Below are 23,987 nucleotides of genomic sequence, written 5' to 3'. Positions count from 1 at the left end.
CCGTTCAGCTCCATTTTTGATCTGGGGATTGGTAAGGATACTCTCCATTGTGCATTTCACACTTCGCTCTCTAGCCTTTATAGAGGCCAGTTTTAGAAAGGACGGAAACTGCTACTGCCTTACTGTCATTGTTTTGTGGTCCAGAGGATAATTGAAGAAGGCCCTGCACGCCCAACTGGAGGTAGAACACAAGAGAGGGGGGAGAAGGATAGAGCCAAGGAATGGATGAGTGGAAAGAGAGAGGTAGAGTGGGGTAGGAAAGTAGCAGGGCTGGTTTGAACATTTTTGCCAGGGATGCTTTGATTCCCAATCAAGCCCTGAGTAAGCTAGCTCAGTGCATGCCCAAATACCAACTTACCTGACTGTAGAAAGTGCAAAACAAAGCCATCCTCTGTATCTTCAAATTCTTCACAAACCGTCACTGGCTTTCCAGCCAAACCTATTAAATTCTGTTCCTGATAAACAAATACCCTTCGGGTACTTTAATAAACTTGCAATAAACTCTCTCCCCAAACTGGGACCGTTTGCCAATCACTCTCTAGTTTTTGGTACATTAGACGGCGCCCTGTGAGTTCCGGTGCATTCAGCAGGCCTGTTTCTGTTTTTGAGTACTACAGCTTAATCTCTTTTAAGTCTGTGTAGGGCTTTATTCAAAAGATGGAGTGCAAGATGGAAGGAATAGGAACCCAAGTTCTTTCGTCCCCTCATACTTCAGCCTGGTAGCAAATTATGGTTTCAGCTATGTTTAAGATTGTTTCCAAAGCCAAACACAGCACACCGCAGTGCACATTAACTGATAGGTCCATGTTTCTTGCAGTTTGTAACTTTTGCAACTTAGAGGCATGTATGTTATACTTCACTGCATCATTCAAAGAGCAGCCTATTAAAGTGTCCTCTTTTTCGATGGGAACTGTGCTCTTTTTCAAAAATATGGTCCTATAAATTGACAATGAAGGACACATTTCCAGAAAGTGATGGCTGTATAGGAGTTTGTGATTCATATCCACAGTAACTGTGACATCCTTTAATTCCTTCTGAGATCACAACTCTTATAAAATATAAAAAAGGAGTTATCCTGTAACCCTGTTTATCCATATGAAGACTTTTATTAAACTTTATTAAAATTATGTCCTTAGAAACTCTGTGGTTATGGTTAATTCAGAGTTAGAGTTTCTACTGAAAAGGCACCTTTTGGTGTCTTATTAAACTGGACACTTTTTGACACATTTGCACAAAATTTACCAAACAAATCTTCTGCCATGGTTTGGCATGTAAAGTTTTGTGTGGCTCTTTCAAGGGGATGGAAAACAGGGTCAAAAAAGTGACTTTTTTCCATTTAACTCTTATAGGAATCTTGGCTCTCCCATACTGAAAAAAAGCTGAACGATATTACACTAAACTTGGCATGAAAGAAGAATGTTACTTAAGAATGTGCCTTTGCTTGGTTTGGTATAAATCTGTTCAGGAATTTTTGAAAAATGTGCATTCATAAAATGTTTCAGGGTGGGCTTGATGGGTTACTGACGGGAATCGGCATCGTTGCATGTTTCTCAAGCTTTGGGGAAAACCGACAGAGTACCTTAAAAAAAGAGAGGTCAGGGATATCAGAAGGAAAAGAGAAGAGACAGACACAAATGTTAATAAAAAGGGAGCAAAGACTTGGAGAAGTACTGAAGTGTTAGATCTGTGTAAGCCAGAAACAGTAGGAGGGCTCTTGGTGAAGCGGAGAAGACATTAAAACAAGCATGCAAGGAACCAGAAGCTCTGACCCACCAGAAAGGAAATCCCAGAGGAAGGCAAAAGAGGATGAGTGACTGCAAATGGAAGTTCAGCAGAAGAAGACACAGGCTGAGCCGATAGGCCCTCTGCACCACACAAATTCGACTGCCCATGCCCATGATTGTCTTGACCTCGCCAGGTGCCTCTATACTTCCTGAATAGGTGGTAGGTAACTACAGCTCCAGTTGGTTATAGCTGGAGGCGTTTGAGCATCTAACAAGCGATTGGTGGCGGAGTATCAAGGCTGTATCTTTGTCTGAACTAGAAAATCCATAAATGGTTGCATAACACTTGCACAGGCTTGGGAGAAAGTTTCATGGGTATTTTTCAAACCGAATTAGAAAAATAGAGTACAATTTCATAAGCAAAATGATACCAAAATGCCCAAAAATCCATTAAGGGAACTGGAGATGTGAATGTTTTTGCATTTTAAGTACAAAAAAATAAAAAAAACAAAAAGCACTAAGCGCCAATGATAGTCTATGGTGCCGGTACACAAGGACCTAAGTGGGTTTTCAGGCCAACCATGATTGAGTGCAGGTTGGATACACCAAGTTGGTTCGTCCCAGTCAAAGATTTTACCTTCTGACTTGGGGCTTGATTTAGATCTTGGCGGACGGGTTACTCTGTCACAACGGTAACGGATTACCCGTCCACTGAAATATAAATCTCATAGGACATAGTGGGATTTATATTTCAGCGGACGGGATATTCGTCACCTTTGTGATAGAGTAACCCATTCGCCAAGATCTAAATCAGGCTCTTAGTCTTTTTATGGAGCTCAAAATCTTCCAGCAGTTTAAGCCTAAAACAGTATCCAATGAAGTTGCCTCAAAATCGGACACCTTTGCCACAAGGTCCCATTGATGGCTCCAGAGGTCTTGGAAGTCCAAAAATGTTCAAAGTACCAACTTTTCAGGGTTTCTGGGGCAGCCCTGCAGGATCACTCAGGGACAGCACTCAGGGGACCAGCTCTCATTTCTGCAGAGGCCACCAGCAAGGTCCAGTCCAGGGTCTAGTTGGTACTATCAGCTGGTCACTTCGGGACACAAAGGCCTCCAGTCTCTCCATTTGCTTTTTGAAGATTATTGTGCCCATGTATTAACACTGAAGGTCAACTAACTGACCCTTGGAATCCACTTCTTTGTCCTGAGAGGTCACAGAAAGCAGGTTCAGTCCTTTGCTGATCTTCCGCAAGTCCAGAAAGTGTTCTGAGGAGGGTTCATTGTGGTGCCACATATATGGTTTGCACTAGCCAGTCATAACCCTTCCCACTTTTATAGCATATTATCCTGTTTGCCTTACTGCAAATTATTCCACAGTGGTCCATTCTAAGGGAAATTCAAGATGGCATATCCCTGCTGCTCTTGAAGGGAGTTTGGGTGCAAGTCAAGGGTGTGGTTAGGAAAATAAACCATCCCCTCCATCTCAGCTACTAAAAACGTGTTCTGGTGCCAGCTCCTCTTCCCACTGGGCTGGTGCCAAGCTAGCAACCTTGGGCCTAGAGTACAAATGCTGTCCTTTCCTCGGGTCTCCCCTTACACAAAACTATGAATGAGGAGGGTTCACCTCTGTTCATTTCAAGTTAATGAAGTCCCTGGAACCTCACCACCTGCCTTCTGTAAGCTCATATGTATCACACTCTTCACCCCCAGTCCAACCGGTCACTGGGCCTACGCTAATGTTCTGCTCTAGGAGGTGTTTTAACACATTAAGGAGAAGCACGGGCGGGGCAGCTGCTAGCAGGTTAATGCAAATTAGCCTTCAAGAGGTTCATGAAGGGAAAAGGTCACTTTTGATAGTTATGTTTCCCAAATATTTATTAAAAAGCTAACTTCAACAAAGAATTCTTTGAATGACTATTGTAGCTGGTTTCTGTCAACTGTACAGATTAAAGTTTATAATTTTCCTGGATCCAGCTACATCCCTGACAGTGCAAATACAGTGTTGAAACTAGTCATGGGAGGAACATGCCAATTTTAATGTCACAAATACTCCACTTGTAAAAAACAGGCACCGTACCTTGTGGGCAACAAGGTGTACTTAGTGGTGACTTATTAGTATTTAAAAGCAAGGTTTAACACTGCTGCAACCAGGCTACACACTGTTCGCCTGAAGCTATGTTGTATAGGCCAGCCCTTTGGATGGCACAATAGGTGCAGCATTCCACAGTTGGCATTTAACTTTAAGACCCAGGGGATTTTTATATTCCATATACTAGGGACGTAGAGGCAAACTAAATGTGTTGATCAGTGTTTATTCAGTTGAACCATATTTAAAGGGGGACCACTGCTTAGCAGTGTAAAGTGCACAGAGTTCCAATTCCTGCAAAAAAATCAGACCAACAAAAAGTTGAAAAATCTGGGTGACCATTCAGAACAGGCAGCTTTCCTATTCGAGGTCTGTGGCCTAACCTTGGACTCAAATTTAAAACAATTGATAAATCTGATTTGATTTGGGAGTTATTACCCCGTTGTCCATTTTGGGTATGCAGACTCAAAGCCGGACGGCGTACTGATTGTCTGGCGAAGACTTTAAAGAAAAATGTGGTCACCCTTACAGAACTCAGGGACTTGTTCCATATGTCCTGCAAAATTAAAATAAAGATCCATAAGGGATGCATCTCCTGGCTCAGATGGGAATTGGGAGTTGGGGGTAAAAGTAACCTCTAAGTAAAGGAATAAAAAAAAAACATAGTTTTCACCATGGGGTTCCCAGGTCTCAGTGTAGCCCCTTGATGTTCATGAACCCTTGTCAAGGGTTCGCAAATCCACGTGAAGGAATCTTGAACTCTTGTTAGAGCTTTATTTGGGTTTGGAACATGCAACGCGGGCTTTGGCGGAAAGACCTGGACTTTGATCAAAAAAAAAAAAATGTATGGTAAACCGCCATGGAACTTTTTGTATATCATGGAAAATGTGAAGAAAAATTTGGTCACCTTTATAGAACCCAGGGACTAGGTACACACATCCTGCAAAATAAAATTAAAATGAAGTGCCATAAGGGATGCATCCCCAAACTCAGATGGGATTTGGGGTTGGGGGCAAAGGAAACCCCTAGGTAAAAAAATGAAAAAGAAAACATTATTTTCACCAAGGGCTTCCCGGGCCTCTAGTTTGGGTTCATGGACCCCAGCTTGCCTCCCTGATGTTAATGAATCTTGTTCAAGGATTTGCAAATCCGTTGTAAGGAATCTTGAACTCTTGTTAGAGCTCCATTTGGGTTTGTTGACCTGGAACATGCGCAGCAGGCTTTGACTGAAGGGCCTGGACTTTCTGGATTTGAGGCTTTTTTGGACGTTTTCAAAAACTGGCCAGGGAAATGGCTATGGAAGTTCTTGTACGTCATGTAATTTTGCAAAAAAACATTCTTAAATTTTCTGCCTCAGAATATTAGGGTTTTGATTTCCTCACCATATATTCTTTTTGTACTTCATGCACTATAGCAAGTATTCTGAAGCAAGGATTATTTTCTGTATGCTTCGCCACCAGTACCAGTGCAAGAACAGTCTGTGTAAATGCCCTATCCTGTGCTCCTGGGATTCTGTCTTCTGTGTCTTGAAGTTAACATCCCCCAAACTCCTATTCATGTCTCTTAACTTCTCCAATGCACTACCCTATATCTCACCCTATACCTCTCTCAGTATATCCCCTATCTCAGTTCTCTGACTCATACCAAACCACATCCTACTACTATGATCTCCAAAATAACCCTTTCTAGACTCTTCCCTCCTCTACCCCTCCTTGCATCATCTAAAACCTCATTTTACTATTCAGCTCTCACAAACAATCCTTCCCTCATGTATCCCTCCTTAGACTCATCCAAGACCTCATTTTCCCCCTAATCCACTTCTAAAGGCTCCCCCCTCCATCCCAAACCTTATCCTCCTACTACTATGATCTCCAAATAAAAAATGTCTAGACCCTTCCCTTTTCTATCCCTTCATTATCCCTTTTATTCCAACTAACAGACTCACATGTCCACCACTCAAATTAATTCATATTCCATTATACTAATTCACCACTAATCCTTTTTGGGTTCCGGAATAGCGTGCTGCTCACCAAGAGGTGCTTTGGCGTCTCGTTAGTGGTGGTAGGCGTGGTATAAATATAATTGCATACCAATTTCACCTGCTTCCCTCACCATATCCAAAGAACACCTTCTAGACTCTTCCCTCTTCTAACGCTCCATTATCCTATTAAATCCAACCAATATACCCACAGCACCAATTAACGCATATTTTGCCCTATACTAACCCACCACTAATCCTTTTTGGGTTCCTAAGTAGCATGCTACTTGCTGAAAAGCTCTTGGACCCCTCGTCAGGAGTAGTAAGCTCTATATAAATACCAATTATTATTACAAATATTTTAGTTTAATTGGAAAGGCAAAATCCATGCAAGGTTTTCCTGCCAGATAAAGGTTCCTAATTACAGAGTGATGGGTGCTTGACACCCAGTCCGGTACACTTAGCACACATCATTGGTGATATAGGAAGAGAGCTGAGGCGCTGCAGGGCACATGGGAAGCATTTTAGCAAGTTAATAGAGGCTTGAAAAGGTGATAAGGTCCTTGCGAGAAGGGCCAACAATGGGGCAGGGCAATTGCACAAACAGCCTTACCATGCCCGACAGACCCTAACAGGGACAGTGATTGAATCCTTCTCAGCCCAAGGGGTGTTTATAACCCTGCTTAGCAGCACCGCCTCTATGATTGTGACAGGCTACTCCCAGAAATATGCAGCTCAAATGGTCTCTTGCATTTGCACTTGACTGGCCTCCAATGGAAACCTGCAGAGGCCACCCGTGAGAGATTGCCCAGGAGATGCATGTGCACCTTTCTCTGATTCCAAGATAGTGGTCTGTCTTTTACCTGAGGCACCCAGGACTGGCATGGGGTCTCAACAGAATCAGAGTGGAGGCCCTAGCGCGGAATTCACTCAAAGCAGCATGGAAAGGAAGAAATATGTGGTCAATTGGAACACATAGATATAATCGAGCACATGGCTGAGTTACCTTCCCTGTGGGCAATCCATCAGTGAAATTGCCACCACTGTTGGGAGAGTATGGCAGAAGTAAATAAGCAGACAGATTCTCTACCAGTGAAGAACCCTCCAACTGAGTGTCCACTGGTTCTCCTTCAAACTGGAGAAGTTTCAGGTGCGACCAATCACTAAAACAAGCCCACTGTGACTCCTCTATAACATAGATGGGGCCAGTCTACCATGTCTCTTCTATGATCACACAGATAGATCTCACCAGCCTCTATGATCACATAGAAAACTGGTGCCAGCCCACCATATCTCTACTAAGATCAAATAGATAGCTCATGCCAGCCCACCTTGCCTCCTCTATGATCAGACAGATGCTTGCACCAGCCTACAATGTCTCCTCTATGATCACACAGATAGCTTTCACCAGCCCACTGTGCCGCCTCTATGATCACATAGATAGCTCGTGCCAGCCCACAATCTCTCCTCTCTGATCACATAGATAGCTCAATAGCTTGCGCCAGCCCACGTGTCTTTTCTATTATCACACAGATAGCTTGCGCCAGCTCACAATGCCTCCTCTATGATCACACTGAAAGCATGCACCAGCCTACAGCGCCACTTCTATGCTCACATAGCTACTTTGTGCCAGCCCAGAATCTCTCCTCTATGACCACTTATTTAGCTTGCGACAGCCCACATGTCTCCTCTATGATCACATAGGTAGTTTGTGTCAGCCCACAATGTCTTCTCTATGATCACACAGCTCTCGCCAGTCCACCGTGTGTCCTCTATGATCACATAGATAGCTTGCGCTGGCCTATTGTGTCTCCTCTATGATCAAATAGATAGCTCATGCCAGACCACCGTGAGTGACTCCTCTCTGATCACACAGATAGCTTACTTCAGCCCACTACGTATTCTCTATGGTCACACAGATAATCCTACACCAGCCCACCATGTCTGCCCTGTGATCATAGAAATAGCTCGTATCAGGCCACAGTATCTCTTCTATGATCACATATATAGCTCTTGCCAGCCCACCATGTCTCCTCTATGATCACACAGCTCTCGCCAGCCCACCGTGTGTCCTCTATGATCACATAGATAGCTCGCGCTGGCCTATTGTGTCTCCTCTATGATCAAATAGATAGCTCACACCAGACCACCGTGAGTGATTCCTCTCTGATCACACAGATAGCTTACTTCAGCCCACTATGTCTTTTCTATGGTCACACAGACAACTTGCACCAGCCCACCATGTCTCCTCTATGATCATAGAGATAGCTTGTGCCAGGCCATTATATCTCTTCTACGATCACATAGATAGCTCTCACCAGCCCACCATGTCTCCTCTATGATCACATAGATAACAGGCAACATCCCACAATGTCTCCTCTATGATCACACAGATAGCTCGCCCCAGCACTGAGTTATGGGATGGGATGACATCCATTTTGAGTCGCAGACGTATCTGGTTCTCCTGCTACAGGCTTGTTTCTGTGCTTGCTGCTCGCATTCCAGGGGACAACGCACAGAGTAAATTGAAGTGGGTCAGGTAAGTAACCGAGTAAGATAAAGTTACTGTTAAGGGATACCCTTGACATATCTACTTCCTTCATTCTTGTCTCTCATGAGATCGACATCCGAGAGCAGCCGTCATCACCGTATTCAAGTCATCAAACTGACCCACTTTTCGAAAGGAAGGTCATGCTTTTTTGTACAAAAATGCAACAACCTGCCTTATTTTTGCCTCAACACACTTTCCTCACAGTGTCCTGTATGGATAACAAAGCAGCAGTATTGTTCCCTCATTTTGTGTAAATGTTGTGGCTCTAACATAGGGCACTGCTTGGCTGTGAAAATGGTGCTGTCAGTTTTATGTCTTTTTGAGATTGTTTTTATAATGTTCACCATCTCTATACTGCAACTTCTGAAACTGAATAACCTTGAGCACTTAAATACTGGATGTTTTTCTCACTTTGCTACTGGATTCAAGCTAGACTGGCTGATGAGGGCTGTTAGCCCGAAAGTGGTCCCAGGATGCTTGTTTCCGGTCCAGGGAAGACATGGCTTGGCAGTTTGGGCTGGACTGTTCCCATGAGGCACAGGGTCAAGACTGATTTGCATATAGCTGGGTCTGAACTGGGGTGGCGAAGTGAGCTAAAGAACGATGATGGATTCAACCCAGATCTGTAACTGGGGGTGAATGTCTGAAAAGTTTCAGCACTCCGTCCATCATCTCCTTGTGTTTGTTTATATTAGCCACGACCTAACCCAATGAGTATTTGTTAGAAGGTGGTTCTGACACTATGGGCCGCCCGGATTTTTCGCTTTTTGAGCACCTAATTGTGGAGCTTTTACTGTGGGGGAGCCTCATAAGTTGGAACTCACCCACAGTGAACTCAGGATGTAAGAGACTGCATGGGGATTTTACTGGTGTTCCCCTGGCTTGACCAGGCCACTGCGCAGCAGCTGGAGTAAGGGACACCGGGCTGGTTACATGCAGACACATGTGTACATGCGTGTGCACACGTGTACGGGCTGCTCAGTGGAGATTCCTAGCGTGCGCAGTCCAGGAGCAGCTACAAAGTGAATGGTGTGGCAGGACTTATGCAGTATTGGGTGGAATAGGCTTTATACACTGGAAACATGCCAGGGAAAGTCAGTGTGTCTTACTGTTTTTTTACTTCATTATTCCCCTATGGGAATGTGGAGCCAGGGGCTAGATTAACTTCAATTAGGCCTACAGTTTCCAGACATATACTAAAGTCCATTGTATTGGAGGTGAAAAGAAGTATTCTGCAGAGTCCAAAGTCATATTTGTACTGCTTTTGGGTCATCCAGAACTGTCATATTTCTGTGAGCCAGCCAGGACCAGACCCAGGCTGAGGGCTGACCTCAGCTGGATGGATTGATAACCTTTCTTCCACAAGCTAGGGCCTCCTCTCCACGAAGAGAAGATGGGAGGGGATACAGGCTCATCAATTAGCAGCTGTCACTGGGTGCCAGGCACCAGGCTGCACCAAGGAGGGAAGGCAGCGTGGGGGATGAGGCTTCAGACATGTGGCCAGAAACCCTGGACGACACCATTTTGAGCAAGCTCAGAGGCTGGACAAGAAGGAGGGAGCAGGGGCAGGGACGTGATGTGTCGTTGTTTGATAGGACCAACAGAGACTTCCTGCCAGCCCCCTACTCAACTTTTAAAAAGTGCTTGCACAGGAAGAGAAGGTCTCTCTGGGGTGTGTGCTCGGCTGAGGCTGAAGGTGCTGGAGCCTGGCGCAATGGGCAGTTGGAAGGGGAGACCCCCTGACTGCCCCCAGGACCCTATCAGCACCAGAAGAAGAGCCCAGGACTGGTGCACAGAAATAGGGGCCTCTGCGCAGGGACAAGAGGGGCCCAGAAAGAGAGCCTGGCAAAAGGCTGGCGCAGGGAGCCAGTGAAGACAGCACACAGCTGAATCTACCCTCTCAGAGACCCAGAGGGCAGAGGAGAGTGTTCCCAGTGGCGGGGGCTGGTAAAGAGGAGCAAATCTGCCGTTTTGGTGCCGTGTGGCCCCCAGAGGAGGGGGGTCACCCTCACTTGTGAAAAGGTGCTGGGGGAGCTGCAGGAGAAGCACAGTCCCCCCCCCCCCAGCACGAAGAAATCTGCAGTTTTGGTGCTTTGTGGCCCCCAGAGGAGGGGGGTCACCCTCACTTGTGAAAAGGTGCTGGGGGAGCTGCTGGAGAAGCGCAGTCTTCCCCCCCAGCACGAAGAAAAGTCCCACCCTCAGTGTCATGGGGACCTAAAGGAAACTACCCCTCAAGGGCTCAGCTAGCATTTAAACACATTCTAGGCTGGAACTTTTGTTCTACAGCTGAGGGTGTGTGGAGAAGTGCATTATGAAGTGAAGGGCTGAGTGGGGGATGTGTGAAGAAGTGCATCCCCTGGAGGTGAAGTGATGTAATTGCACTGAAATACATTTACTAGTGGTTATTTCTTTTTAGGTGGACTGAAAGTCACATGTGTAAAGTGAAGTACCTGTGTAAGGTGATGTTAAGCTAAATGGAGTTATGCTGCTGGACCTTCCTGCTAGGGGGTCTGGCTGTATTTACGTAATCCCATGCTTTTACCTGTGATTCCTTTTAAAGTGAAGAGGCTAACTGCAGGAGAAGTGTAGTTGCCAGGAGTACTTCTTTTGAAGGGACTGTAAGTCACATGTGTAAGGAGATGTCATAAGCCAAGTGGGGTTATGTTGCCAGACAGTCCTGCTAGGGTGTCTGGCTGTAGATGCGTAATCCTGTGATTTTATCTGTGATGCCTTTAGGGGCTGTAATTGCCATGCATTCAAATGATCAACCAAGGTGATGAGTACTGTCATTCTAAAGTGTGCGTAAACATGTATTCTTGCTGCTGCGCTTAGGTGAAGACCCCAGACTGCTAGCCCTTAAGATATAGAGGTGCATACTGTATGGTCAGTAGGAGATGCTCAGTCAGGGTCATGTGTCACCAAGGCAGGTTTACCCCTTTTTAATGCTTGTTGAGGTAATGGGGTGGGTCGCCACTGGGATGGTGCCAGTGCGCAGGGCCCTCGCTCGAGGTTATGTTCAACTATCTGCATTGGGGGCAAGTTGATGTGCATACATGGGAGTGGTGGTACTAGACCCCCCCCCCCCCCTTTGCGGGAGGGGTGGAGATGTTATGCAATGTCACAAAGTAATTCCAACAGCTTATGTATATTTGTAAATTGGTGCATAGTATTGAGTAGTGTGTGTGTTTAATACATGTACTCTTACTTTTATAAAGCAAAGTACAGACTGGACATTTATTTTTGTGCACCTGCAAATGGCGATTACTAGCCCACACCACCTCCCTTGAGTAAGCCTCAGACTGCTCTGCAACGCTACCCTCTGAGAGTCAGGCCCTACAATTGGTGTTTGGTTCCCAGTGAAGGACAAATGTAGTCATGTTATTTGTGCAGGCCTCACAGATGCTGCCTCGTTTTCCAACAGTATTAAATGCTAGGAGGTCCAAAGAATGCAGTGGAACTGTACAGCACAAAACTATCTACAGAATAACGAAGCATTGAACAACAGGCTGTGCCTCCAAGAATACAATTCAGTTTTGTTTACAAGACACAGGTAACTTGTAGCTTCCCATCATGTAGGGGCACAGTCAGGGCACAAGTCGGGGGTACACGCAGGTGCACCGCATCCACCCACTCTTTTCACAGGGACAAGCTCAGCATATTTCTGTGGGGCCCAACTTCTTGGCAGAAGGGACGGCGTCCACCCTGTGAAAAGAGTGGGTGGACGCTGTCCCCTCTGCCAAGAAGTTGGGCCCCACAGAAATATGCTGAGCTTGTCCCGGTGTGATTTTCAGACACCGGGACACGTTCAGCAGCGCCTGCACGTTGTCTGCTTTCTGTTCCCAGCAGCAACGTGCAGGCAGGGAGCTTTTTTTCACCTCCAGCTGTGCCGAAGTTAAGGGGCCATCAGGCCTTCTTTTATTTGAATATCATGACTGAAGGTGGCTTGGAACCACACACTTAAATGTAAATGTTACGGAGGGTAAACAAAGGCACACAGCTTGTTATCCCTTCACAGGTACTTGAGAGAGGAATGCTTTTGCCTTTGTTCAGTTCCTGTATATAAGAGATGCATGCACTGCAAGAATGTCAGATGTGTTGGTCTGTCCCATTATTTATATAAATAACAATTTAAATAGCACTATTTTATTTATTTTATAGCGCTATGCAACCCAATTCAGGGTGTCAGAGCTCTTTACGTAACATACACATTACACATTGACAATAAATCATGTACATGAATAACTCAATGTACAAGATGAGTTACATGAGAGAGTGGGGGTTACAAGGTGTAGGAGTCACATGTCCTTCATACCTCACTGTGGTCTATTAGAAAGATTACAATTTATGAACTGCAGGTAACAAAAGGATCTCTGTGTTAAAAAAGCAGTAACCCACTTTACTATCTACATAAATTAAAAATCTGTCATCTGCGTGTTAGATGATGTGCTTTGCAGGAGGCACATTTACCTTCTCTACTACTTTGATTCAAATCTGGGACTTCACAAAACACAGATCTTTCCAGCAAGTGCATTAACCACCAGAGTTATCTCACCATTATTACTATCCCGTGAGATTTACTGGCACCTTCACACCAGATGCCTTAACCCAATCAAATATTCAAAAAAGTAGACTTTGCAACCAATTAAGCATAACAGATCCCTTTCTGACTTTGCTGCTTGCTGTTGGCTTTTCTACGGACTCACCACCACTCCTTGCGGAACCCGCTTCGCGGGTACCGCTGCGGCGCGATAGCCGCCTGTGTCAAGACCTGTGGATTTCATCAGTGAGGGACTGGGTGAGTGCAGGGCTGCGAGCGGTGGGACAGGACTACGTCTCCCAGCAGTCCTGTCAACCCGCGCCACCTGCCACCTGGCCGCTCTCCCTGCAAGCCCCGCCCCACTTACAGCCTGAAAAAGCCCCTCTGTGCTCCACTGCCCTGGGATACCTTTCTGACTTTGCTGCTTGCTGTTGGCTTTTCTACGGACTCACCACCACTCCTTGCGGAACCCGCTTCGCGGGTCCCGCTGCGGCGCGATAGCCGCCTGTGTCAAGACCTGTGGATTTCATCAGTGAGGGACTGGGTGAGTGCAGGGCTGCGAGCGGCGGGACAGGACTACGTCTCCCAGCAGTCCTGTCAACCCGCGCCACCTGCCACCTGGCCGCTCTCCCTGCAAGCCCCGCCCCACTTACAGCCTGAAAAAGCCCCTCTGTGCTCCACTGCCCTGGGATACCTTTCTGACTTTGCTGCTTGCTGTTGGCTTTTCTACGGACTCACCACCACTCCTTGCGGAACCCGCTTCGCGGGTCCCGCTGCGGCGCGATAGCCGCCTGTGTCAAGACCTGTGGATTTCATCAGTGAGGGACTGGGTGAGTGCAGGGCTGCGAGCGGCGGGACAGGACTACGTCTCCCAGCAGTCCTGTCAACCCGCGCCACCTGCCACCTGGCCGCTCTCCCTGCAAGCCCCGCCCCACTTACAGCCTGAAAAAGCCCCTCTGTGCTCCACTGCCCTGGGATACCTTTCTGACTTTGCTGCTTGCTGTTGGCTTTTCTACGGACTCACCACCACTCCTTGCGGAACCCGCTTCGCGGGTCCCGCTGCGGCGCGATAGCCGCCTGTGTCAAGACCTGTGGATTTCATCAGTGAGGGACTGGGTGAGTGGAGGGCTGCGAGCGGCGGGACAGGACTACGTCTCCCAGCAGTCCTGTCAACCCGTGCCACCTGCCACCTGGCCGCTCTCCCTGCAAGCCCCGCCCCACATACAGCCTGAAAAAGCCCCTCTGTGCTCCACTGCCCTGGGATACCTTTCTGACTTTGCTGCTTGCTGTTGGCTTTTCTACGGACTCACCACCACTCCTTGCGGAACCCGCTTCGCGGGTCCCGCTGCGGCGCGATAGCCGCCTGTGTCAAGACCTGTGGATTTCATCAGTGAGGGACTGGGTGAGTGCAGGGCTGCGAGCGGCGGGACAGGACTACGTCTCCCAGCAGTCCTGTCAACCCGCGCCACCTGCCACCTGGCCGCTCTCCCTGCAAGCCCCGCCCCACTTACAGCCTGAAAAAGCCCCTCTGTGCTCCACTGCCCTGGGATTCCTTTCTGACTTTGCTGCTTGCTGTTGGCTTTTCTACGGACTCACCACCACTCCTTGCGGAACCCGCTTCGCGGGTCCCGCTGCGGCGCGATAGCCGCCTGTATCAAGACCTGTGGATTTCATCAGTGAGGGACTGGGTGAGTGCAGGGCTGCGAGCGGCGGGACAGGACTACGTCTCCCAGCAGTCCTGTCAACCCGCGCCACCTGCCACCTGGCCGCTCTCCCTGCAAGCCCCGCCCCACTTACAGCCTGAAAAAGCCCCTCTGTGCTCCACTGCCCTGGGATACCTTTCTGACTTTGCTGCTTGCTGTTGGCTTTTCTACGGACTCACCACCACTCCTTGCGGAACCCGCTTCGCGGGTCCCGCTGCGGCGCGATAGCCGCCTGTGTCAAGACCTGTGGATTTCATCAGTGAGGGACTGGGTGAGTGCAGGGCTGCGAGCGGCGGGACAGGACTACGTCTCCCAGCAGTCTTGTCAACCCGCGCCACCTGCCACCTGGCCGCTCTCCCTGCAAGCCCCGCCCCACTTACAGCTTAACTCTCCTCCTACAAATTTAAACAGCAACTTCCGCGTTGCGGGAGCGCGCGGGAGCGCCCGGGGATAAGCCCGGGACAAGGGCGGGACCGTCTGTGGCCGTCAGGGGCCGCAGGAGGCTGGGCTGGGCCCACTCTCTTTCACCTGCATTTCTTTGATCCTATCTGGTTTGTGAAATAGGTTCTGGGTATGCCATCATCGGCCCTAGGTGGAACACCAGCGAAGGAGGGGGGAGGTAACACCGGGACTCTGGACAATTATTTTAAATCGGTAAAGGGTGATGGGGGAAACGAAACCTCTCTGGAGATGCGTAGGGCAGAGCACCGTCGCTCGATCGAACACATGAAAAATAGGCCCCTCAGTGATATAACTCCCTATCCTATCCCCCAAGAGGAAGGTTCCCTTAATGGTAGCCAGGATCTTTTATCCCAAGAAGACGTTCCCCTATTACTACGGGATAGCATTCCCAACCCTGGCTCATTTCCTAAACAAACTACGGACATCATTCCACTACTAGTTGCCAGTAGTTTGGCTGTTGACTTACTCACCCAAACGCCCCCCATAGTTAAAACCAGGAATAATAAGCCAAAGCAAATTGTGGTGGCAGAGGTGCATGACCTACCACCAAACAAGCGCAGAAGGAAGCTGAGGGGTGGCCAGGGGAAGACCAAGATCCCCCATTCTGACTTTGGAAAGACACTTAAGTCCATATCTATGTATGACAGGCCATTAGTCAATGTGCATAATGCTACTCCCCCCAAGGGTACTAATACCATTACCACTGCTTCCATCAGCGACAAAGGGAACAACCCACTTAATATATCACTCCCTGTCATCTCTTTGGGGAACATTGAATTTCTAATTAGATCACTCCTGTTGCCCATTAGCGAGAGTTTGAAGAAAATAGAAATCAGGCTGACCATTTTGGAGGCAACTTTAACCAGCCTGAAAACCTCGGACAGCAAACAGAGTAGAACCATTGAGTCCAATCTACCAATAGGAACCTTCCCCAATATTCAAAACCCTCCGACCCACACGGGTCCTCCTTTGGGCACCACTGCCGTTCCCCTTTTGCAGCCACTTATGGCTATTTCAGTTCCAATTCCACTTAGCAATCCTAACATCCTACCTCCACAGACAGAAGGCCCAGCTTCCCATTGTATAGCCCCTGGCATAAACCCTGGGGTCCTACCTAATGCTAGTATTGCCCCCCTATTCCCTAATAAGCCTGCCCCTAGACCACGGAGACCCGACTTACCACCGGAGGCTAACAGCCTCATGGTGGTTGTGGCAGGTGTTCCTCCTCTCGAAATGGGTGAAAACGAGAACTTTCACTCACTCAAGAGGAAAATCATCAAATGGTTGAATTGGAACAGACCTCTTCCAGCCCACCTCAATAACGAGATCATTATGGTGAGAAGGGTACCATGGTTGGGGAAGACGGGAAAATCAATATCAGGGGACTGTATCATGGTGTCTTTTCGAGACCCTGGGACAGTACTACACATTTGTGCTGGGTCAAACAGATCACTGGATTCCACCATACAGACTTTGCCAGTTTCTTTCTTTTTCCCCCCCATTCGCATGCATCATGATTTGTTACAAGGTAACTGGATAAGGGTGGAACGGAGATCTAGACATAGGGGATATGCTCCACGTCCAGTTTATCGACCCCCGGAGACACCCTTTTTGGATCACAATCGTTTCAACTGTCTGAATGGACTGGATGGGGTTGACTGACTGTCCTCAAACCCGGACTCAAATCCTGTGACCTTGGGCAACGGTCCCAGCGAACCTTCTGATCCGGCTAGACCTACCTCTGAAAATGACCCTGATAGAGCAATTGGGGTAGTGTCTGGCTCTGGCACTGGCTCCCCCCTCCACTCCACCTCTGCAATCCCCTCTGTGGTTGCTCCGGCGCACATGAGATTAATTTGGTGGAATGTGGCCGGCCTAGCCAATAAACTGGGCACTCAAGATTGGATAACTTACATCGAGTCCGGGGATGTTTGCATGCTCCAAGAGACTTGGGCAAGGGAAGAATATAAGCACCAAGGTTATTTGTCATTTTCCATCCCGGCTAGGTGGGAGGGTAAGGGCCGCCCCTCCGGTGGACTCATAACTTGGGTGGCATCCCACTTAGGATGCCAGGCTTCACGCCTACCGGTGCCATCAGACGACATCCTAGTGGTTCTATTAGCCTGGCCGAACCTAGCAAAACTTGCCCTGATAAATATCTACTCCAGGCCAGTGGGAGCTTCGCGTGAATCTTCCACCGTAGAGGAGCTTTCAGCCTATTTATCGGAAATGCCAAGAGACATTCCTTATATACTGGGAGGGGATCTAAATTCCCATTTCGAGCCGCTGGTCGGCCTCCTAGAGGGATTCCCCATGGAAGAAGAGTCCAGGTGGTTAGTACCTTCTGTAGTAGCACCCTCCCCGAAGGCATGGACGCCTGTAGCACTGCAGATTACTGCCCTTACCCTAAAGCATGGAATTAGAGCCTGCAATGGACGCATTAAGTCTGATGTACCAAGCAAAACCACGTATAACAGAGTGGGAAGAGAGTCCCGCTTGGACTATGCCCTTGTACAGATAGTGAACTGGTCTTCTATCTTGGACTTTAGGGTTAGGGAGAGACTAGATAGTGATCATAATGCCCTTGAACTCGATCTTAGCCATCCCGGGCTAGAAGCCTCTATAACAACCATTGAGGAGATCAAACCTGAACTTCTATTAGATAACAACAGGAGAAGAATCAGGTGGGAAAAACTAGCCACGAGCCAAGTGCAACTCTCGAAGCTCTATGCAGGTTTAATTCCTATTTTGGAAAAAGTGGGAGATCTCGCTAATGACGTGGGCAATAAAGACTCCCATGAGAAATTATACCAGGCTCATGAGGACCTTATAAAGGGAGCGGCCTCTGAGCTTTTTAGTAAGGTACAGAATCAGAGGAGGGCCCAGCAACACAAGTCCTCATGGTACAATGCAGCCTGCAGGAAGGCAAAGGGAGAACTCCTCAGAAGCATCAAGGAGGGAATAGGCAGAGAGAAGCTGCGAGAAAGTAGACGGGCTTATAAAAAACTAGTCACCCACGCTAAAACTGAATGGGAGGAGAACCAGTGGGAGGAGCTCACCACTTCCCTCGCAACAAGAGACCACCGAATGTTTTGGAGAGTAGTAAATGGGGGGTCGGGGAACCTCCATTCGGCAATAGAGCCAAATATTGCAGCAGGGGTGTGGCAGGCACACTTCCAGTCTCTCTACAGTTCTGAGCTGGGAGAAACTATGACTGATATCGGTACTGGATTGGCAGAGTATGACGGGGATTTGATAACAGTGGGGGAGGTGAAGGTAGCATTAACAGGACTTAAAGGTGGAAAGGCGCCAGGACTGGATGGCCTGCCCGGGGACCTGTTTAAGCAGGAGCCCGATGTTTGGGCCCCCTATCTGGCCGCTGTGTTTAATGGAGTTTTGCACGGCATGGAAATCCCGAGTACTTGGCTGGGGGCAGAGGTGGTTCCTATATTTAAAAAGGGCTCGCTCCTGCTCCCAGCCAATTATAGACCAATCAGTTTAATTGACGTGTCACAGAAGCTGTTTGGCAGGATACTGCTGAATCGGCTTCAGGACTGGGTGGAGGAGTCGGGCGCCCTTAGTCCGTATCAGGCGGGATTTAGGAAGGGAGTCTCTACAGTGGATCAGGTTTTTCGTTTGAACGTTATCTATTGGAGGGCAGCGATATTGGAAGGTGGCAGTTTATACACCATATTTGTGGACCTGAGGGCCGCCTTTGACCTCGTGTCCAGAGGGAAACTCTGGAGTGTTCTGGCTGAGATGGGGGTCCCCCCGGATATCCTGATAATTTTAAAGAGATTGCATCATAATAACTATGCCCGGGTCAGGTGCGGGAAACTTGGGGAATTAACGGACAGATTCCCCGTTGACAGGGGGGTTAGACAGGGCTGTGTATTGGCACCGACCCTGTTCTGCCTCTTTGTCAACGGGGTAATCGCCCATCTCAATGGCACCGAATACACTGACGCCCCAAAGTTGAATGGCAGCAGGGTGCCTGCAATTATGTTTGCAGATGACACCCTGCTGCTGTCCAAAACCCCTATGGGGATACAGAGGATCCTTGATTCTTTTGTGGCATTCTGCACAGACAGGGGGTTAGAAATCAATGCTACCAAAACCAAGTTTATGGTCCTGAACCCAACCCTAAGATCACGCCTGAACCCCCTACTGGGATCATCACGTTTAGAGAGAGTCTCCACCTTTGAAAATCTCGGTGTAACGTTGAATGAAACCATGTCTTGGGGAACACACCAGACTAGGGTTAATCTTAAATTAGTGCAGACCACTGGCGGCATTGCTCGGTTGATGAAAAGCCCCACATATCGACCGTTGGGGCCGCTTATCCAGATCTATAAGGCACAGGCCAGAGGAGCTCTGATGTATGGGGCGGAACTGTGGGGTCATATAGCCTCCTGCAGTTTGTCTATAACTGAGAATAACTTCATTAGACAGATAGTAGCACTCCCGTCTAGCACTCCGCTCCTCCCCTTGAGGATGGATGTGGGACTGAGACCAATAGCAGATGAACTAGGTCTCAGACCCATAGTCTTCTGGCGAAGGCTATGGAGCAGTGAAGAACTTTCTACCTACAGGGCGGAACTGAGGGAGTTTCTAACCCACCCTAAAGCTCTACAGATCCCGTGGATAAAATATATAAAAAAGTCCTGTGTGAGACTGGGGCTCCCCGACCTGTGGTCGGATCCAGCTAACGCCTCACTAAGGATCCCACGAAGAGCTTTGGCCAACGCTTATCACGAGCAGAAATTATCTATGGCCCTAGACTGCAAGGAAGAGGGGTCATTAACATCTGTATTCGCGCAAAGCAAGGACTCATACAGGCTGGAGAGGGTCCTGGACGCTATGTCTCCTGTGTTGGCCAGGAAGCTATTTCTCCAATGGAGATATGGCACATTGCCTCTGCGATCCTACACCAGCTCCTGGTCAACACCGCCCTCTACCAAGCAATGCCCGGCATGTGTGTGTGCCGAGGAAAGCGATCTGCATGTGGTCTTGTTTTGTCCAACTTACACGGCCGCCAGGAAACATTGGCTCCTACCACTCATCAGAAACCTTGGTTTTAGGGAGTACCTCCCGGTGTATAGAATTTTAAAAACTGACGTTTCAGGTCCAATTGTGTTTGCACTAGCCAAATTTCTTACTAATGTCTGGTATATTCGTACCCGTATTCTAAAGTCGCAGGCTCCCACCTAATTTTAAGTTCATAATTTTAATCGCATGGCCTTTTATCTGATTCACCCTAGTAGTATTTTTTTCGTAGGGTGGAATGATTTTATATTGTACCAAATGTGTTTCCTGATTATTTTTCTTTGATGGTTTTACATGTTTCATATGTGGTTTTTTTTTGTATATCTTTTATGGCCAAATTGGCCGAAATAAAGATTAAATAAATAAATAACAGATCTACTACCATGCTTCTCCTTGTTAACAATTTCTTTGTGGCAGGGTTTAAAAAACATAAATGTATTAGTTGAGGCACACATTTTGCTTTGGGTTTGTTCCACTTGTTTGGCACAGCCCCAACGCCAAATCTCATTTGTTAAACCTCATAATGCGCTTAAATGTACTCATTGTATACCTGATAAACATATGTGTGAGGGCTTAGTATCTGATATCACTTTTTGTGACATCACTTCGTGTGATGTCATGGGCAATGTCACTTGCCGTGACATCATGCGCTGTGATGGCACGCGTCATGATTTCACTTGCATACTGCCTAACCTGGCTAGTTCCCCCACTTCTTTTTTTAGGACTTGTGCCCTGGTCGCAGTTCCCTTTGAAGATGTGAATCTTTCGTCTTTTTTTGTATTTCTGGCGGTTTGGTGCAGTTCTGAAGTCGACTAGAATGCTGTTTCAGATCCTGGCTGTAATATATGAAGAAGGCCTGCCATCTGGTTCTTTCCTTCTTGTATCTCTTAATCTCCACGCCTTGCAATGTCCTGGCGTTGGCCACCTGAGGAGGATAGTTTCTCAGGCGCACAACGCTGCAGTTACTGTTACCTTTCTAGGATACCCATACTGGTTTTGTAGATTACCCATCCTAGTTTTGTAGATTACCCATCCTAGCTTTGCAGATTACCCATCCTGGCTTTGTAGATTACCCATCCTGGCTTTCTAGATTACCCATTCTAGTTTTTTAGATTACCCATCCTGGTTTTCTAGATTACCCATCCTACCTTTGTAGATTACCCATCCTGGCTTTGTAGATTACCCATCCTAGTTTTTCAGATTACCCATCCTGGTTTTGTAGATTACCCATCGTGGCTTTCTTGATCACCCATCCTAGTTTTGTAGATTACCCATCCTAGCTTTGCAGATTGCCCATCCTGGCTTTGTAGATTACCCATCCTGGCTTTCTAGATCACCCATCCTGGCTTTATAGATTATCCATCCTGGCTTTGTAGATTATCCATCCTAGCTTTGTAGATTATCCATCCTAGTTTTGTAGATTACCCATCCTAGCTTTGTATATTACCCATCCTAGCTTTGTAGATTACCCATCCTAACTTTTTTTAGATTACCCATCCTGGCTTTGTAGATCACCCATCCTAGCTTTGTAGATTACCCATCCTAGCTTTTTTTTAGATTACCCATCCTGGCTTTGTAGATCACCCATCCTGGCTTTGTAGATTACCCATCCTAGCTTTGTAGATTACGCATCCTAGCTTTTTTTTAGATTACCCATCCTGGCTTTGTAGATCACCCATCCTGGCTTTGTAGATGATGCTGACCCATTGGGGGAGCCATTGCAGTTCCTGCAGTATTGGTGTGATGTGGTCAAACGTTTTCAAGCCCTTGATGAGGTGTGACACAACATAAAGGATGCCTTTCATGGGTATCATTGTGGTGTTGAGATGCCATTGGGCTACTAGCTGCTGCCGTACTGGTGGGAGAGGACCAAGGCCTGTACTGTTGTTCTGATGTTCTGAATTAGGTAGTGGATATGAAGTGGTTCACTTTTTTTCAGTAGCGAAAGCTGGTGCCATGCTGTCTTAGTTTTTTTGGCACTGTGTTCCTGTATCAAGGGTGAAACAAAGTGATTTTGCATTGGCTGTGAACTGTTGGTTAAGCTAGTTGGATTCATTTTGGAATTGTTAGCTTGAGCCTGGGTGTGTTTGGTGCAAGGTGGAAACAGAAGGAACTCTGTTTTTATCGGGTTGACCTTTCGATAGGTTCTTCACACATAGTTCTGTGTTTGCACAAGGCAGGTGTTTACCGAGTGTCGTGAGTTGGTAGAGCTCATGGCACTTTTAGGTTTTAAGGCAGGCTGCGTGTCGTCAGTGTACTGAGCTCAGGTCTGGCTCTCACCCTCTTTGGGATGAGAGTCAGACCTGAGACACTGCATTGGCTTTTGCATCAGAGAGGCACAGAAAGCACACTTGGTGTGTCAATAAAGCACTGATAAGCACCCATATAAAGCAAACTGAGTTTCATAAAAACCTGGCAGAATAGCCCAGAGGCAAGTAATTTTGTAACTGAGCTTCATCATGATGATTACATATTAATATTGGTTCTCCAGGAGCCGGGTAGAAGTTAAATACAGCAGGTGGCACCAGGGTACCCTGAGTAACACCACAGGGTGGGCAGGTGGTACCAAAGCACAGTGAGGGATACCAAAGGGTGAACACCAGGGCACCCTGGGGGACACCAAAGGGTGGGCGGATGGATCCATGGTACCCTGAGGGACACTAAAGGGCGGGCAAGTGGCACCAGGGTACTGTGAGGGACACCAACAATTGGGCAGGTGGCACCAGGGTACCCTGAGGGACACTAAAGGGTGGGCAGGTGGCACCAGGGTACCCTTAGGGACACCAAATGGTGGGCAGGTGGCACCAGGGTATCTTGAGGGACACCAAAGGATGGGAAAGTGCCACCAGGGCACTCTGAGGGACACCACAGGGTTGACAGGTGACACCGGGGTACCCCATGGGACACCAAAGGGTTGGCAGATGACACCAGGGTACTGGGAGGGACACCACGCAGTGGACAGGTGACACCAGGGTACCATGAGGGACACCACTGGGTGGGTAGACGGCACCAGGGTACTGTGAGGTACACCACAGGTTGTACAGGTGACAACAGGGTACACTGAGGGGCACCAAAGGGTGGGCAGGAGGCATCAGGGTACTGTGAGTGAAACCACAGGCTGGACAGGTCACACCTGGGTACCCTGAGGTGCACCAAAGGGTGGGCAGGTGGCACCAGGGTACTGTGAGGGACACCACGGGGTGTACAGGTGACAAAGGTGACCCTGACAGACACCAAAGGGTGGACAGGTGGCACCAGGGTACCTTGAGGGACACCAGGGGTGGACAGGTGACAAAGGGGACCCAGGGACACCAATGGGTGGACAGGTGGCACCAGGGTACTGTGAGGGACACCACGGGGTGGACAGGTGGCAAAGGGGACCCTGAGGGACACCAAAGGGTGGACAGGTGACAAAGGGGACCCTGAGGGACACCAGAGGGTGGACAGGTGGCACCAGGGTACTGTGAGTGACACCACGGGTTGGACAGGTGACATCTGGGTACCCTGAGGTGCACCAAAGGGTGGGCAGGTGGCACCAGGGTACTGTGAGGGACAGCACGGGGTGGACAGATGACAAAGGGGACCCTGAGGGACACCAAAGGCAGGACAGGTGGCACTAGGGTACCTTGAGGGACACCAGGGGTGGACAGGCGTCTTGGGAGGTAAAAGGGCACAGAGAACCATTTGATGGCTTTTGAATCTGCATTTGCCATCTCTCATTAAAAGCCTGCCTAGAAGGGTGGGGCAGCCCATGGTGTCACATACAGCGGGCAGATCCAGTATGACCAGCAAGCAGTCAGCCCTCTCGTCTGTAATTCTGATGGCAGTGTCCCAACAACGAAACCGAGTACTTTCAGAGCACTGAGCTGTAAACCTGATTGAATTGATATTTCACCAAGG

Source organism: Triturus cristatus, chromosome 9 (assembly GCF_964204655.1).
Source record: "Triturus cristatus chromosome 9, aTriCri1.1, whole genome shotgun sequence".
NCBI classification, from domain to species: domain Eukaryota; kingdom Metazoa; phylum Chordata; class Amphibia; order Caudata; family Salamandridae; genus Triturus; species Triturus cristatus.
The sequence above is the reverse complement of the archived record's forward strand: the minus strand, read 5'-3'. Positions refer to the sequence as shown.